The following is a 10,784-nucleotide window of genomic DNA, read 5'->3' on the forward strand; positions in this document are numbered from 1 at the left end:
TTCCCAGTCCACCCTCCACCCCCAAAAACCTATCTCCAGCACACATATGATCAGAGCATAAGCATCTTGATTAAACTTCACTGACACTTCAGGACTTTAATTATTAAGTTAAAGCCAAAATCAAATTTATTTCCTAAGTAGAATGGGCTGGGGATTTGGGAGGCAAGAGAACATGTGATCCACCTCAACACAACCCTGCGGCGCCAGGAGCTCCCGCAGAGCATGAAGGTGCAGAGACACCACCGAGAGCAGAGCCAGAGATCCAAGAGCCCAGCAGCACCTCTGCCAGCGAGCTGGGAGAGAGAACAGCAGGATCAGCTCTGCTAGGATGTGACAAGCAGGTCATTTTGTTTGAATTTTATTTTTAGGCAGGACTTTGCTCACACAGAAGGTCAGCTGATGCAGCCTTGTTAGCTTGAACGTCAGTCGGGTCTAGCTGTTGATTTCCAGCTTTGTTAACAAACTGTACAGTGTTTCCGTCCAAGGTAAGGCAGGCCAAACATAATGCACGTGCTAGGTGACAGAGACACGCATGGGCCAGATTTTCACATCCTGAACTGTTCCTGCAAGAAGTCACTCGGTTATCATAAGTAACCTACAACCTCCAGTCTTGCTTTAAGCTTTATGCGTGAGCCACAAGGCACAGCTCCATTCCTGCTAATAAGCCAACCAGAACTTTTCAGAGGGGACAGACTTTGCCCTGAAAGCTTCACCTGTTGAAATGCGGTGTTTATAGCACTATTTTCTATACAGAAAAAGATGGTCCTGAGGACTGAAGAAAAATCCCTGTGCCCTAGGATTCGTGTGTTTGTGAAGAGCCGGTGAGCCCTGAAGACAGCAATGCGAGCAGGATGCACAAAGAGAACTAACTCTGCTTTACTGAACAGAGAGGATCTGGGCAGGAGGGCTTGTTCCAGCAGTGAAGATGCACATTTAGTCCTGGTGCTGAGCTCTTCTGTGGGTTCTTCCCAAGGTGCTGAGCAAAGGACCTTCCTCACAAGACATCCGTGAGTTAGAAGCTAATCTTCCAGTTCTGCAGAGACTGAAGTTAAGCAACTGGTAAGCTGCCTGGATGTGTTATGGCCACAGAGAACAGCAATGCCAGAGCTTTACTGAAATACTTGGCTCAGTCCTGTGTTCATGGCACACGTTCGGGCAAGACTCAACTGCTCAGGTTTACTGGATGGCAAGCCTGTTTCGGGGAGGACCTCGGTTTCACAACTGGTTTCAATGAGAAACAAACCCACAGAATTCTGAATTTTCTGCAAAAGCTGCAAGACTTTTGAGTCATTAGAAACATTTGGGTTTGACATTTTGATCTGAGTCGCTACAGAATTTTAAAAAGTCAAAATAGGGTGCTTCAAAGCTGAAACTTTCATCCTTAAGAGCCTGCAGCAAAGTTGACAGACTTTTGACAGCACTGCATTTTCCAAGTAAAATGGTGTCTACATTTTTCCAAACAAGTTCTAAACTGCATTTCCTGTTTTTATATCAGAACGTACTATGGCATTTTTGTGCCTTGTTAAAAACATACTTTACAACTGTTTTGTACAAACCTCCCAAAATACCTTACGCACTCGCATTTCCAGTACCTACTGAGAAAGACAAACAGCCTCCCACCCAGACAGTCCCAGGCTAAGCATGGTGCATTAAACAGCAAAAACAGCTTTTTCCAAGCATCAAAGAAAGCAGTTGTTTTTTTTTTTCCTCTCTCTCCAAGAGGCTCCTCAGTTCTCCCCAAATATCTGGCTATTGAAATAACTACTCTTTACATATTTTAAGCTGTCTGAAAGCAACAATAATCAAACTGACGCTATACAGAGCCAGCAGAAATGCCCCTGCACACGTGTAGAGCTTCGCAGCGCTTTATGTGCTAAGAACTGAGTAATCAAGGCCAGTTCTGGTGTAAATGGCACAACTGCACTAAGCTTTTCATGGCTGTGTGTGTTTATTCCAGGATTCAGCCTCCCTCTACCATTTAAAGACTTTGTCTACGAGAATTACCTCAAACCCAGCACCTTTAAAGACAGCAAGAGGGATTCATCGCTTCCAAGCTCACCAAACGCTTCCTCCACAGCAACGCGGTGCCAACATCAGCTTTATTTAGCTGTGATTCACCTCGTTCGAGACACCCGTCCTGCAGCAAAGCACGGAGAACGCCTCCTGCACGAGGTGACTGCTGTTCCCTCCCCACAAACGCGATGCACAGCCGGGCCGCACGCACCCGGCAGGATGCGGCCCCCCGACTCTGCTGCTCGCTCCTCTGGGAGAACAGCGGGGGTCCCGGGGGTCTCTCCCCGCCGCTAGCCGGTGCTCCCCGGCCTACCAAGCCGCAGGAGCTGCGGGGCCGCCCTCCCTCCCTGCTCCCCGGGGCCGGGAACAAAAAGCAGCCACCACCCCGGCGGCATCCGCGGCTCCGCGCCGCGACGCTGGCGAGCAAGCACCGCGCTCCCTCGAGCAGGCACGGACGGGGTTCGAACCCGCGATCTTCGGTTTACGAGACCGACGCCTTACCACTTGGCCACCGCGCCTGACGGGCTAGCAGCAGCCGCGCGCAAGCAGTGGAAGGCAGCGGTCTGCGGCCCCCACGGGCTGGGGGCGCCCCCGAGCCCCCGGGCACGGAGCGCTGGGGCGGCACCGTTCCCTTGGAGCCCGTCCCGGGCACCGGCACCGGGAGGACCGGGGGTACCCGACCAGCCCTGCCCCGCGTACCGGGCAGCCCGGCGTGGAGCTCCCTGCCGCCGTTTTCACGTTTTGCTCCGGTCTCGTTATCTTCTGCCCACGCAGGCGAATCAGCATAGCATAAATCGTAAATACGGTGCTACTTTAGGAAAGGTTCCTCCTTCGGGTTCCCGGCTACCAAGGATTTAGACTCACGGCTAGCGCTTGGTTAAAACCCAGGCAGTGAATCAGCTCCTGTTTTTGTCACCGCTGGCTGTAGGGCAGGAGGGAAGAATCTGAAGGATGTGGGTTTGAACCATTACTTAGCTCTGCACTGGAATTCCTCATTCTGGCTTCTAGTTTTCAATCATTGCTGGACTACAAAAAGCAATCTAACAATCCCTGGCTTACATATTTCTCCTGGAAAAAATACCCAAACAAACCAAAGCACAGTAAAAGCCTGCTACCAACCTGACGTAATGTAACAGCTCTCTTTACACAGATGAGCTGGTAACCAGGCACCACCGGCTGCTTGATCAGATCTGGGTTGCACAACCTTTATTACAGGAATGCAAACTGCATTTGCAATGTGCTCCTTGCACAAATAAATAAAACGCACGAGGTCTGAACACCTCATTTGAGAGAGAAACAGTTGCTTTCCTAAGGGTAAATCCCATCCTGAGCTGTTAAAAACAATATACAGATTGTGCCGAGTATTTCCAAGCAGGTGTCTGACACCCAGCCTTGCTTTTCTGATGCTACAATCGCTTGGGAAGTAGCCCAGGGACATCAAGAATAAAAAAGCAGGACGAGAGGAGCCGTGTGGGTTACGGAACTCGCGCTTAAAAGCCACGTCCCGCACCCTCTGCGGCCCTGGACTTTGCTTTTGGGGCGGCTGTTCGGTGGAGCAGCAGCCGGCTGTGCACATGGGGCCGACCGCGCTCCGCCTCCCCGGCGGCTCCCGCAGGAGGCGATGCGAAGAGCCCGGCCGGCCCCTGCTGGGGGAGCGCCCCACTGCACCCTCCCTGCCAAACCTGGCGCACGCTTCAGCAGCCTTTCCACGAAGGAAAGGAAGTCAAATGCTGTGCCGCCGCTTTGCTTGTGGCAGCTCCCCCGTTCTTCGCTTGCACAGCCAGAGCTCGGCTGTGTTTCAGTGGAAACGCTGAGGGACAGCTCGCCCAGCAGCGCTGTTGCACTGGAGAAGCGCTCGGGCAGGCTGGAGGATGGCTGAAGGGCTGAGAGCGATTCTGACCAGTGCCCTTCCAGGTTTTAAATAAAAGCCTGAGCACAGTGAGGAAAGGCAGGCGGTGGCCGAGAGAGACAGTGTTTCATAAAACACAACCTGCAATTTGTGTTGTGGTGCAACAGTGAACAAGGGAGTGCACCCTTTCAGGAGGTGGTAAGCTCATACCTCACTTGTTAACATAGCCTGGTTACTTGCTCTTCTTTCTGTTCAGAAGCAGTCTGTACTGTGATTTATAGGCCTTATGGTACACGCCATGGCATCAAAATATCAACCACCACCTTCTTATGGGTATATTAGCAGGCTAAGGCACAAAGGTCCAAGTGTGAGGAAGTAAGGGTTTAAGCACTGTGACAGAAGACACATTACCATTGCAAAGTAATTTTAAAATGACCATTAACCCAAATACTTATCATTATACATCTGGGACAACGTTCAATTTACTAGTCATGTGCTCTAGCCCCTTTTTTGCCTCCAAATAGCAGCTATCTAAAAGAACAAAACTTACCCTGGGTTATGCAAGCTAGGAGACGCCCTGCTGTCACGTGGGTCAAAAAACATTTATAACAGTGACACATCTCAGACCCCTGCCCCCAGACAGAAATCCAGGGAAATGTTATAAATCTGTGTCATCCAGAACAGCAAACAGTAGAGAGAACAGAGCAAGGGAAAGCATCAAAATCATGGCTCTGATACTCATATACTGAACATATCTGCCAAGACAAGACAAGGAGATCAGAGCCTGCTGCCAGACTACCAGAACTGGCCAGTGTACTCACTTGTTGCTCATATAAGTTGCATTTCTTCTTTGTAAAGGCCTTCCTTGCCACCATCCAAGTTTCCAGGGGTCAGAACTCCTGCAATCTATTTTCTGCTCTACTGCTGCATCACAGAACCTCTGTTTGGCTTCAAGACTCCTTTCCCCCCTCCCTTTCCCCCAAAAGATAGGAGCAAGATAATAATCGCCTCCCAGGGAGTTCTGAGATTCAATTCCTGTTTGCAAAATGACCCAAGGGTCTGGGCTCTCAACACAGTAAGAACAGCATCATTTGTTAGAAACTGTTACAGGCTTTGAGATACATAGTGTTGATATATTCCTATCCCCACAGTAACAGCTGATTTATTTTCAGTGTGTCTTTCTTGTGAACCCCTGAGCAATTGATCTGGAAGTAGGTCAGTAGTACAGCATGTAAGCCTGAGTTGCTATCCAGATTTTGGAATAAAACTACTCCAATATCTCTTTGGTGGAATAGTCGAACATACACAGTGGGGTGTTTTGTTTCAGCCTGCCGTTATAAATCTGAATATCTAACGCCTTATTGCTGTAAGGAATGTGGAAATGGGGAAGCCTGAGAAGATAACACAGAGGTTGCTCCATGGATTATTCATTCACACCTTATCTTTGTTCTGATTTCCCGAATGTCTGTACCTGCTGGGAGAAAAGCTGCCCAGCCACCACATAGAATGATATTGTAAGAGGCATATACCAGGTTTAGAAACTACCAACAGCCAAATCAAAGCAGTTTGCACTCTACGATCACTTAGGAGCACCAAAATGTTTTTTAAAGTAAGACATTTGCCCTCCAAGGCTTTTCAAAATTCCCTTTTTCCCTTCTCCCTTCTCTTTGAGCCCAGAGGGAGGCAGAGAACTCATGAAATTAGACTTTTCAGATTTTAAATAATACATCACAGAGATGGTTCTCCTCTGCCGTACACCGTCCATCATCATTCACAAAGGTATAAACCAGTCATGTTTTTAGGTCCCCCTCAGAAGGGCACAACTGACCTTTTTCCAACTGACGAAGCAGCAGCCCAAGTTTGGGAGCAGTGGCTTTTCAGGAAACAAATCCTAAGTCTGCTGGAAACTGCATCCTGTGGCCACGTTAACACAGACCCTGCTGGTGTTACGGGGCTGAGCGATGGTTTCCCCTGACGCGCTGCCAGGCAGGCTACACAGGGCAGCTCGGGGAGACGCTTCATCTGAGTCCCCCCGTTAGCCCTCAGAAAGGCCCCAGTTTTCCCAGTAACAGGCACCACAGCACTGCTATAGGCTGAGGGGGGCTGTACCTCCATCAGCTGTGCTTTACCAAGCTAATGGTCCCCTCCTGGCCCCCTCCTATCCACAGCAGCGCCTGCAAGCATGGGCCTGCAACCCCTGAGGTGACGGCATTACTGCACCGAGCCTTGCCAAACACGGCCCTGACCTAAACAGCTGGTCCCTTGCTGTGACTTTTTATTTTGTTTTTCACTCCAGCAGTTTGAAACATATACCAGAGAACAGGCCAGGGGGTCTGGCGGCTCAAAAAAGAAAAAGTAAAAAAAAAATTACCTCAGCACGTCGGTTGAGGGGGCTGCTGCGCAGGGCGTCGGGGTGGTTTCTCCGACGGGGCTGGGCCCGAGTGGCGGCTTCTCCGGCCGGGCCGGGCCCCAGCAGGTCCCGGGGCTCCCCTTCTGTCCCTGTCACCTCCACACACGGCTCTGGGGACGATGGCCCCGGGCCACTGGCCCCCGACTCAGAGCCACTGGCCCAGAGCCGCTGCCCCTGGCCCCCAGCTTCTGGAGACATGAGCCAGGAGGCAGCCTCCCCCTGACCGCCGCTCGCTCTGCCCCCAGCCCTTGTTGGCCACACGGCTCAGCAAGTAATGATATTTAAGTCAGATTAAAAAAAGCTGGCCCAAATCCCACAAACAGCTCACAGCTGGAGTTGCCATCAATTGAGAAGAGGAGCCCTGTGGGTGGAGAGATTAACACATCGGCCCTGCAAAGCTTTAGCATTATGTATCTGACAAAGCTCCTGGAAACTTAACAGAGTTGTGGCTGTCTGATAAAGCATGTACTGAGACAAATTCATTCCCTAGTGGTATCTGTGTAACTCGGCCAAAGCTAATGAGTTTGGCATTTGGGCAAGCAAGAGCAGAGCTGTGCAATCTTTTTAAAAAAATTGTAGACAGAGGTGGATACACACCGCGTGCGCCAGGGATTCAGGGTAGACAGGGAAATCAAATCAGTCACCCACCACAGACAGCTTTTTAATCATGCAGGGAAAGCAAACAATTTATTTACATATGTTTGTACATTACAGCTACATGAGAGGATCCACATTAGCAAAGACAGCTTTATTGTCCCCAGAAAGTATTTCAAGAAAATACAGATTAAAATAGTGTAATGGCACATTGCAACAGTATTGACATCACTTCACTTGTATTGTAAATTACAGAACAAGATTAAAAATAATTATTTGCCATTTTTGCTGGCTGTTTTTTTTTTTCTGTAACAACGGAGTGAATGGACTTTTGCTCACTTTCTTACCGAGCAGCCTTTGAAGTAAAAAATAAAACCACCCCCTTGCTTCTAAGGCAGCTTTGTGGTCTGTTAAGTGGATGCCAAATTCAGTTTAAAAAATTCTCCTCCATGAGAACAGAACATTGCGTTTTATAGATCAAAACCTTGGGTCTTGGAGTTTTTAGAGGATTTTTTTTTTCTTTTTTTTTTCTTGCAACTTAATACATTTTATTATCTCACACCATGTCTGGAGGCTGGTGAGTGAGGCTTATCAGGTATTGATAAAATACAAGATGTGAGAGAGGAAACAATTCAAGCATCTGACCAGATGAGGGGGTCAACACTCAAGAAATGAAAGCACCAGCTCAAGAAGAGGTTGGCAGGAGGGAAGGACACTTCTAGGACCAGTGCCCTGGTTGCCAAAGAGTTACAGGTGGCCCAGTCTCACCTGGCATCTATTTTGCTTCCCAAATGCTGCAGGAGAGTGTTGCGCTACAAGCACCAAGGGAACTTTATTCTGCAACTGCTAAAATGTGAAAAGCAAGACACCCAATTTCTCACATCTGCAAGTGGAGGTTAGAGATAGTTAACCACCTGTGCTAGAAATTCCAGCCCTATTACCTTCATTTTCTTAACACCTTGCACTTTCAGCTGTGCAGATCCAGGAAAAGCTGCCACAGAAGCCTGGAAGGGAACAGAAGTAGTAATCCGAAGCATTTTACCCTAAGAAAGAGGGTCTATAAATTGGCACTGCTATTTCCCTTTTGATTTCAATAGGCAAAGTAAATCACTCACCCACTCCCACAAAAATAATCCCAGAACTGAAATTAAATGGGCAATGTGTTCAAATGAAGTTTTTGTCTGATGTCCATTTCAAGTACAGAAGGAAACAAATTGTCTCTAATGCGAATAAAAACCATAATCATCAGGGCAGGACCTTAACATACAGCTAGACGTTTTATTATTTTGAATTTACTGAAACTAACAAGTGGATAGAATTGGTCTCATAGTGATATCAGAACAATATATCCAGGGAATGCGTGTCACACTGACTTATAAAAGAGATCAGCCACCTGACACAACATTTCTAAAACAAGACAAAGAGCTGCTAATTATGTTAAACCTCATTTGCTAAGTAATTTAGAACATGACCTAGTGCTTCTAAAAAAACCTGTACAAAATGAGTATTTTTTACATCTCAGGCACATGAATACAAATCTGATCTATTTTGTATATACACACATTTACATTACATGAAAATCAGAGATGAAGATCAAATGAAAAAAGTGTATATAAAAAGTACCCCAAACAGCAGATGAAACATGAAAATAAAATGCATTCTCACAACATAGAAGTGAAAGGCACAAGTACTAAAAGGTATAACCATGCAAAAAATGTAAGTACAATCTGTGCAACAAAGCAAAACAAATGGCTCCCACAATTGATTTTACAGTAATTCCCAAAATATCCCAGTATTTAAACATACTGTAAGTGCAACATTTACTGTCCTGTAGCATATTGAAGTGTTCACATGACATGAAATTCTCCCCCTTCAAATTGCCTTTCTCCAAAGCCAAAATAATTTAGCTAAGGATAAGGTATTAAATAAAACGGGGCTGATGTTGGGTAGTGTAACAAGAGTAACTGCTCCAACTATCTGGGTGGAAGAGTAACTGCAGCCCTTCTGCACCCATTACTTACTGCGTATTAAACACGTCTGCCAGAGCAATCACCCGCCTACCCTTTGCCAGGGCACAATGGGCTTTGCAGGGCGTTCACCAGGGTGAATTTCACTCTGCTGAGAATGGTGACATGAAAGCTGACAGCTGAAATGTCACAGTTGCACCACTAACAACACCTACGTAAGAAAGAAATACAGACTCTAGGGGTAGATGTCCAAAACATACCAAAGAAGTCCATATTTATTATTTTTTTCATTCAAGTTTAACTTAAAAGTAACCTCTAGCTATGTTTCAATAGGTACTACTCTCAGAGTTGAACAAAATTTCAAGACTTAAGCCAATAAACCAAACGAAAGTCTAAGGAAGGCAATGTAACACTGTGAGCTGGCTCTGCTCTGTCACAAACTACGGTACAGTGACCCGACTTGCAGATGTTTCTGTCTGAAAGGGAATTGGTTGTCTTTAAGTTATGCTTGCTAGGCTAAGCTAGTAAGGTTGTGCCTTGCAAACAGAGTGTACGGTTACAACATGCAATTGGATAGCTATACAGAACTGAGGTAAAGCTTACAGGGACACCCCTGTGCTGCCTTACCTGGATGGACTTCAGTCTTATTCACCCTATATGCTTGCGTATCACGGTAATCACCATTTCGTCATGCAGATGGGACACACCTTGTCTTCAGGATCACAGAGAAGGCATGTAGAGGACCAGCCTGGTATAAAGCCAGGGCTAAAATTCATCTCACTAATTAAAGCTGTACTGAAGCCAAGAATACTCTGTTTGTCCTTCCCAGCTGCTCAAAGTAGCTACCCCAAGGCACATAGATGCTTTGACAGTGAGCACCATGGCTGGGGTCAAGACTAAGAGTGTAAATGTCAACAGAAAATATTCTGGGGAGGAAATCCACAAAGAAACAACTCACTTGCACTTTAGAGCACTTCCCAGTACATTATTCAGCACTGACTACAAGCTGCAGACTCATGGCTTGTTAGAGACATTCGGATTGAGATTCAAAAAAAAGTGAATTGTCAGGATGTTACAGCTAATCTAGAAATTTTAATCAGCAAATCACAAAGTCACAGCCTAATATAAATAAAGCTGAGCCAGAGCTGTGTGAAAAGCATTTGCAGCCTTATCTCTATGCTGTCTTTTTGGACAGGCTAGTCAAAGATATTCTGACACGGCAGCTCATGTAGGTGGGATGCTGTAGAGGACAGCTAATGGTTTCAGCCACGGTGGTTGCACCACATACACTACCACTCATCATCACTGTCAGACAGTGCTAACCAAGGAGCAGCAATGGACATAAGAGTTCAGACGGGAAAATCTTACCAGGATGGACTTAGTCTAAAAAAGCACAAGCTTTTTTTAATCTTGAAAGCAAAATGGAGGTGGGACTTCCCTCTGAGTCTCAGCAGTGGCTGCTCCCTGTCATGCTGGAAGCACAGTGATAGCAACAACATCTTCATTCACCACTCCCCTGCAAGTAAGGGGCAGTCCTGTGTTCCCCAGACAACCTGTCACAGCAAGGGGGTGCAAGCTGCCCAAGAAGCACAGGAATGAATCCCACTCTCAAGAAAGAGATTCGAGCCAGTCTAATGCTTTTCCTAAAACACGAATTCAGCACAAAATTCCCTCCCAGACAGATCACTATTGACGTGCACAAGCCATTGATAAATGAGCTAGTCTGTGCTAAGGGCTCACACATACTCTTAACTCTCAGTAAACCTCAACTTTGTCCCTCAGTGTTCAACCAGCAACTGCTGTATTTTGATGCAGAAGACTGAATGACCACAAGTAAGATCTCAAGTGGAAGTAAAATGTATGATACAGACATCAGTACTAGCTAAGGGCAGCCAAGTGAGGTTCCTTTGTGGGAAAGCAAATAAGGTTTCAAGTTTTGTGGGGGTTTTGT

At 46.9% G+C, this 10,784-nt stretch overlaps 2 long non-coding RNA genes across 2 annotated transcripts; one reads left to right on the top strand and one right to left on the bottom strand.

Moving 5' to 3' along the window:
* Positions 1-250: 250 nt before the first annotated feature.
* Positions 251-6,372, bottom strand: LOC308180107. The gene is made up of 2 exons (XR_013940748.1): positions 6,234-6,372; positions 251-1,042 (listed from the first exon to the last, which is right to left on the bottom strand). It is a non-coding gene; the product is annotated as an uncharacterized lncRNA (long non-coding RNA).
* A 347-nt stretch (positions 6,373-6,719) lies between these two features.
* LOC308180110 lies at positions 6,720-9,048 on the top strand. The gene is made up of 2 exons (XR_013940752.1): positions 6,720-6,847; positions 6,882-9,048. It is a non-coding gene; the product is annotated as an uncharacterized lncRNA (long non-coding RNA).
* The last annotated feature ends 1,736 nt before the right edge of the window (positions 9,049-10,784 follow it).

The sequence above is a fragment of the Anser brachyrhynchus genome (genome assembly GCF_964034855.1).
Source record: "Anser brachyrhynchus genome assembly, chromosome: 18".
NCBI classification, from domain to species: domain Eukaryota; kingdom Metazoa; phylum Chordata; class Aves; order Anseriformes; family Anatidae; genus Anser; species Anser brachyrhynchus.